Here is a 7,888-nt window from a genome sequence, read left to right as displayed (position 1 = left end):
CAGAAGTCCTTCACTCAAAACTGTTTCTAAGATATTTGGGTAATTTATTTGACTCTTAACTCCAATACTGGGATGTTATGCCAGTATTTATCAGTGCTTTTAAAAAAAAATTACTTTGCACTTAATTTCTGTATCTATGGAGATCAGGAAAAGAGACCACCTGGCTATAGGCTATATTTTATAATAATGTGGTATATATTAACCAAAGTTTAGATATAGTTATTAACACCTAGTAGTCTATAAGCTTACATGCTAAACTGCTTTTTGGGGAATCTAAAACCCACTGTATTATCAGTTACTCTGAACAGAGCCAGTCTTCATTCAGGATTACACATTTTCACATTTATGAGCTTTTTTCTTGGTTTCAGATTCTGTTTTGTTCACCATAAAAAGCCACATTCATTGTCTCATCTTAATATGTCATGGCTGACTTTCCATATCAAATGCCTGGAAGTTTCTGGGCCTGATTCTGTATCATTTACACTAGTTCGGAAGTGCTCACGTGTTCTATGGTAATGGGTACTATAGAAAATCAATCCAAAGATAGATAGATAGATAGATAGATAGAACTGTATAACCAACATTTTTCTCAAGAACTGGCTACAAGCAATTACCAAGAAAGTGAGTTAACTCTTCTGGTGCTCGCACTGCTCCCACTATGACAACATGTTCAGTCCCAAGACTGAACATTTGGTCACATGTCCCCCCCCCCCCCAAAAAAAAGAAAAAATAAATTAGAAGACTCTGTATAACAGCACCACCTTGTGAAACCTGCATTATCCAAAATTCAGATGATTTATGAACTAATTATTTTCCTGAATTCTGAGTAAATGAATAATGAGTAAGCAGCTATAATGTTTATTAACTGGGGCAGAAGTTATGTGACACGTTGTAAGCTTAGCTAATTAACACAGAGAATTTCTAATTTAGCTGATTCAATAAATACAGGATCACTTACCCTGTCCTACTCCGGTCCATTGGTGCTAAACATAAGATGTAAAGTTGTACAATTTTGCTATTACTGTTACTTCTGAGGGAATTCTGCACCACTGCGCATGTGCAGAATCCATGTCCCGCACAGATAATACATTCTGCTGGAGAAGTGCTGCAATTACACCTTACGCCCACCAGGGGCTGCTGTGATGCCAGAAGAGAGGGCAGCTGGCTCAGAGGCAGGAGCACCCAGCCACAGTGAGGGGAGAAAGACGGGGGGTCAGAGGCTGCATTCCTCACAGTGACATGCCTGTGGGGCCAGGTGAGGAGGCACGGGATATGGGGGGGACAGAGTGAGGCACACGGGGCTGCTGTGGGGATCACAAAATGGGGTTCAAAGGGCTAGTGGGGATGGATTGGGGCGGGGGCACAGGAGCTACAGGGGCTGAATTGGAGGTGATGCAAGATCACATGAAGATGGGGAGCTGAGGGCAGTGCAGGGACATATGGAGATGGGAGAGTGAAGGGACACATGGAGACATGGGCAGATGTGCCTGACTGAATGGGAGAGGCTAGGGGTCTGAATGGGGGAGAGTCCCCAACTCCTTAACAATCCCTTCCCCACCCCTTAAAAATAAAGAACTGTTAAGTAGTTCTCCCACCCATACCCAACAACCCTCCATGTTCACTTCCAGGCTTCTTCCCAGCAATTACTTCCCCGTCCCTCAGCTCCTCCATAACCGCTGACTCCCCAAGCCTTTGCACTCCTTCTGAGGGTTGCAGGAAATATGTTTCTGTATTGTAGTTTAAATGAATTATTACTCAAAGTTCTGTATTAATATGCTAGAAAGGAATCTATTTGTCAAAAAATAATTTCCTGAATCTTTTTTGTTGTCTGTACTGTTACGGACATACTTGCTGACAGGTATTTGGAAATAGATTACCAAAATAATTGAAACTGGCATGATTATATTGTGTTATTTTGACAAATAAAATATGCAGAATTTTGCAGAATTTTAAAATATTGTGCACAGAATTTAATTTTTGTGCAGGCTGTTACTATTACGATTGGGATTGAACTATGCCTCAACTATGCAAGGATTTATACTGCCACACAAATAAGGCTTTACTGTACAAAAACTTTAAACCCAGCTTGGAGCATATTAATGTCTGTCTAAGACACCTATATTTCTCCAAATCCCCTAACTCTTCAGAGCCAGAAGGCAGACTGAAAGGGAATATCTGAAGCATCTTTATCCTGTAAAAAGGGCTAGCATATGGGCAATATCCTTCACAGGGTTTCTGGAGTTACAAGAGACTTGATGGGCTTGCAAAGTAGCAGCTGTAAGGTTTTCTGTTTTGTAAGGTTACATAAAATTTTGATTGAAAAATCAATACAAATAAAGTTTATCAAACCATCATATAAGGCTAAATTCTCCAACCCATTAGGCTAGCATTGTGCTGGCTTTCCAGAGCAAAGCTGCTTAAACCTAGCAAATTCAGACAGTGGAGGATCCTTCCTTGCTCAAGGAAATCTTTGGGTAACATAGAGCCATTGTATCAGTCTCTACTTCTGCCCCTGGTTCCCAACTCTCAGTGTAGTAGCCAATGTGTGTAGGAAAAGGGGTCCTCCCTGGAGCATCTCTGGAGTCCAGCAATCCCCAGCAGCTAGAATGAACCCTCTGTGCCATTTGCAGCTGGTGCAGTTTAGTGCAGTCTTCAGGGTGAGCAGGTCAAGGAAAGATGACCCTGTCCCCTGGTCTCATGTGAAACATGTTCAGCCTGACCAAATAATATTGCCCATATTATATAGAGGAAGGAAAAACACTCTTCCCTCACCCTCCAGAAGTTCCAGGTTCTCAGAGGACAGTTGATTATTGGCACCACCAACAAAACCTTCACAAGGGAACACTGAGACAAAGTCCAACACCAGCCTTTTTCCTAAGTGGGATGATTATTCTGTCTCCAAATGTCAGTCTCTTTCTCTATCAAAAAATGGATTGAGTTAACACCCAAGGCACAATGATGTTGCAAAACAGGCTTTAAATGTTTTGTGAGAAAAGTCCAGTCACTTGGCACTAACCATTGCTATTTGTCAAGTCAGTCATTTTCATTGGTCCCAAAATCATCTGAAAACAAAAGAATGATCTGGTGGCCCAGTGGAATCCTCACTTTTGCTTTGTGAAAGTATTTGAAACTCTTTCCAAAGCATGGTACGCACAGCTGGTTTTTAACCGATCACATCACTTGTTCTCATCTTGCACATCTAATCATTTGCTAACTCACAAACCTTGTTCATGAGTGGTAAGAATGAGTTAGCTTGAGATGCTGTATGATTGCTTACATTGCTCCTAGAACACAATCACTGCAGCTCAGAAGAGGGACTATCCTGGTTTACTAAAAGAATCCCTTGCCAACAAGTATGCTACATGAGCCATTGTGTTGCATTTATACAGTCTGCAGGTCACCCCACTTCAACATTACACAGACAACAGATTACAAACATTAAATATACTTGCTCTGTAATAAATGACCCATACATTTCATTAAATAGAAAACAGTTTGGATAGCCTAACGTACACACACACACACAAGGTTAAGTTGCTGGTAGTCACTGAACACTAAAGGAGCACTATAGAATTTTTTTTTTATCATCTAAAGAAGAACAACAGAGCAACAAAGCACTCCAGATAAAAAGCAGGCCATCATTTCATTGCCCTGAATGAGAAGTGTTTTTCAGACCTGTTTGTTCTCATACGTGGAGAGGGAAGAGGAGATCAAGGATATCACTCTCTACAGAAACCTAAAGGCACAGATCAAAATTTAGCAACCTTGCTGAAATGAATACTAAGGTTTAGCAAGACTGCAGGTCAAATCCTTCCAATTTTCTTCATATTTGCATGAAACTTTCCCACATATTTCTTTCTGTAGGTATGGTAGAAAACAGCAGAAGGGCAAACTAGAATGGTAGAACCTTGTGGCACCACTGAGTCATCAAGATAACCTCTAGCAGCCTCACCTTCTGCAGCTTGATTTCCAATGCACTGTCCAAAATGGCAGCATTGATATTCATCTCACGGATGTCTTTTAGAACTTTCACCTGCAAATGGGATTACAAATGCAATCATTAGTACAGATTCCCTGAGAAGCTTTCACAGTATTACAATTAGATTTCCCATTCTAGCAGCATCTAAATCAATATGATATGATTAGTTACTCCCGTGGATTACATGCTGCTGTAACAAACCTTCACACACAGAAATCTGGGTAATTTAATCAGGCAGTAATGGATTCTGGGAATGCTCCCACTGTCTAGAAACTTAAAATGATTCTCTCCCTATAATAACTTGCCATTATGCACCTGAAGCTAAATTGCCTGACAGGCTTGACAGTGGACAGTGGTGATTAAAACAGGTCACATCTCATCATCAAAAGTGGCAACTCCTGCTGAATTCATTTAGAAAACTGAATCCAAGAAAGGAAAAAAAATTACACTAATTATCTTTCACAAGAATAACATAAGTGTGCATCAGAGAGTCCTGTGGCACCTTTAAGACTAACAGATGTATTGGAGCATAAGCTTTCGTGGGTGAATACCCACTTCGTCAGACGCATCTGACGAAGTGGGTATTCACCCACGAAAGCTTATGCTCCAATACATCTGTTAGTCTTAAAGGTGCCACAGAACTCTCTGTTGCTTTTTACAGATCCAGACTAATATGGCTACCCCTCTGATACATAAGTGTGCATCTCTCTCTTTAATATATATATATATATTATTAAAAATTGCAACCCATTCCTCCTCATCCTAGTAAGGGAACGAATGTATGGACTGAAGATGTGAGGAAACATAACAGACTAGGGAAAAGGCAAACCGAGCACATAAATGTATTCCTCTGAAGGTGCTCAATGCCACTGAACAAGATATCAGGAAGCAGCAAACATTCTGGAAGGAGCTTGTAAATGATACTGGACTCTGCTGTCATAGTAAATAACTCACATAACAGAGCTGTGCTGCTACAGATGAGTCTGAAGTGCTGATATCTGCATCTTGAAAAAGAATGTGCACCTACTCCCTCCCAGGCTCGTGTAACAGCTTGGCTCCATGCCTTGATTAAATTTTATGGCTTTTTCAAGGCAACCTCCTCCTGGAATTATCAGTACATGTTGCAACCCATAAAAAAAAATAACCCAACCTGTTAGCTGTCACATGGCCAAGATCACAGCACAGAGGGGAAATATACAAATCTACATACAGGCAAACACACTTAGCTTCATTTTGGAAATTAGGCCTCTAAAGGTTGTAGACAGCCAGTATACTGGTTTGTATGAACTGTGCAGCTGTTTATCCGGCTAATATTGCGGGTGTGCTACAGTATACAGTGTAAACTATGAAACATAATCCATCGTATAGCAATTCAGGACATTTGTTTATCCATTATGTTGTCCTGTTCCTAAACATTTCTGCCTCATGGTACAGCTGGCCCAGTGCTGTACAACAGAAATATAACACACTTTTCCTTTGGATCTTTAATAGAGCAGGGATTCAGAAATGAAAGAAAAATAACCTTCCATGAAAGCTCTTCCCAACAATAATCGCCAGTGAACTCTGCCCTCATTATAAAACTCTACATAGCTTGCCATAAAAAGAGCCCCGTGATGCACATTATTTTTCACCTCTATATTCTCTGTAATATTCTTGGTTTTAGTATTCTGTTCTGATATGCTAACCATTTGGAATGTTAATCTTCATCCTTTTTATTGTTTGTCACCAGACATTATGTGCTAAACCGGCTCAGAAGATTCTGTATGCTGTAGTGCTATCTACTGAACACAGTCAGTAACTGCAGAAGCAGCACAAAAGCTGGGCATGGAGGAATTGCACAGGCCAGCAAGACACTCAGCAGCAAAGAACACCGTAAAGGAATGGAACAAGAAAGCATTGTTAGCACATTAAGAACATTAACAGGCGATTATTTGTATGACAAATGTTCGATTACTTAAACCTCTTTATTACTTAATTGTCTGCTTTTTATGCTCAGAAATCTGTGCAAGAAAAATAATCTGTGGGAGCTCATTAATTAGAGGAATTGTTCCTTGTTATGTTTGTAGAGGCAGGGGCTTAGCATAAAGGGCAAGGTTGTAGCACATTAGAGACAGTCTTATTGTCATCCCTACCTACCATACATCGGCACCACTGAGCTTTCAGACAATTAAATAGCTTACATTTAATGTAAGACTTGAAGTTGACCGGTGCATTACTATTAATAAACAATAACACCATTAAGGCCTATTAAGGCTGCACAATGAACTTGTCACAACGGATGATCTACAAATCAGTATAAATAACAGTGATGGGTGATAATTGAATTCCAGCAGTCCCTCAGCACACGCTGTATATGAAGAGACATGATACACTGAAAGTAAAGTAGGAAAGCCAAAAGAAGTGATAGCATGAACATTCTTATGTGAAACTTGATGTCACTATAGCTTTTAATGGGGTCACATTGCAAATATGTATTGACTTCTTTAAAAACAAGAAAATAACTAGATAGTTACCTAGTCTCCCAAATTAGGCATTAGACATAAAAGTTTAGTGTGATTCTAGCCTTGGTTCCTTCCAAACAATGGATGCAGCCTTCAGATGGATTCATTAGTGGGTGCATCGCTTGCACCTTGGTTACAGTAAGAGTGGGATTTTGTGCAAGCCAGGAAGTCTCTGAAGTTGCTGTCGGTTGATTCATCACTTTACATAATCAAAAAGGTACCAGCAGAAGTAAGGAGGTCAGGAAAAATAAATGATTCCATTATGCCATGCTCTGGGTTGGCACATTACTTTCAAATTCAGTTATAACAAGCTATGCCCCAAATGTATGCACATGACTAGACCATTAGAACAGAAAGAAATACTCTGGGGCCACAGTGATCTTTTCAATGGAAATGCAAACTCCAGCAAATAAGTCCCCATAGGTTCTTTGGAGGAATCTATGTTCAAACTTTTATTTTCTCTTGAAGCAACAAATGAAAATCCATCCTTCTTACTTGCATTTTTAAAGGCGAGCACAATGCCACCTGTGTTTTGGAACTGCCTCAAAAGATAGAAGGTGAAGAGATCAGATAATATTGTTGAAGACTGTTTTGTATGTGCCTCCTCTGTTACAGGCAAACAACCACTACAAACAAAGGGATGGCTGATCTCTGCACATCAGGAGAGGTCTTAGAAATGTAAGCATGCAGTGCATAGGAAATAAAAACTGGATTTGTACATATGCCATGTCTGCATGCTTGTTAAGAGATGACACAGTAATAAGGCCTTTAATAATAGGGGAATGAGTAAGGAAACAGAGAACTAGTAAAGGAGCTGTTTGTGTGCTGCATGGTCAGCATGAATTGCCAGAAGCAACAGAGTACTGGGCTGCCATGGTTTAAGCAATGAAAAACAACAATTAAAGTAAAATTGCTGTTTAATATGAGATCAAGCAGCCTGTCGTCGTTACAGCTGTAACATGCCATTGTGCGCGGAATGGAACCTGGGTGATCAAGGATTTGAAGAACAAGGGGACATTTCCTGCATTTTTTTTTCAAATAAATGATAGTAAAACTGTTTTGTCACAACACTGCAGCGTATTTAAAACAGGCGGAAAGCCTGGAAGGGATGCTTCCAAGGGCGTGAATATTTTCCTTTTCAATATTTTGAATCTATTTTGAGACCAGTCAAGGGTAATTTAATATTTTCTACATGTAAGTCCTAATTCAGATGTTGGACATGCTGGCCACACTGACATATCCCAGGGTTCAGGGAGCCAGTGTCTAGAAGTCTGCCCACAAGCGGGTTGCAGAAAAAGTGCCCACAATTCCCCACTCCACCAGGGGACAGTTAACTCCTGAGCCGTCCCAGAAGTTTGTGCTGTAGGCTGGGGAATAGGTATGACCAACATAACCTAATATATTGAAC

Source organism: Chrysemys picta, chromosome 1 (genome assembly GCF_011386835.1).
Source record: "Chrysemys picta bellii isolate R12L10 chromosome 1, ASM1138683v2, whole genome shotgun sequence".
Classification (NCBI taxonomy): domain Eukaryota; kingdom Metazoa; phylum Chordata; order Testudines; family Emydidae; genus Chrysemys; species Chrysemys picta.
This window is presented reverse-complemented; position numbering follows the sequence as displayed.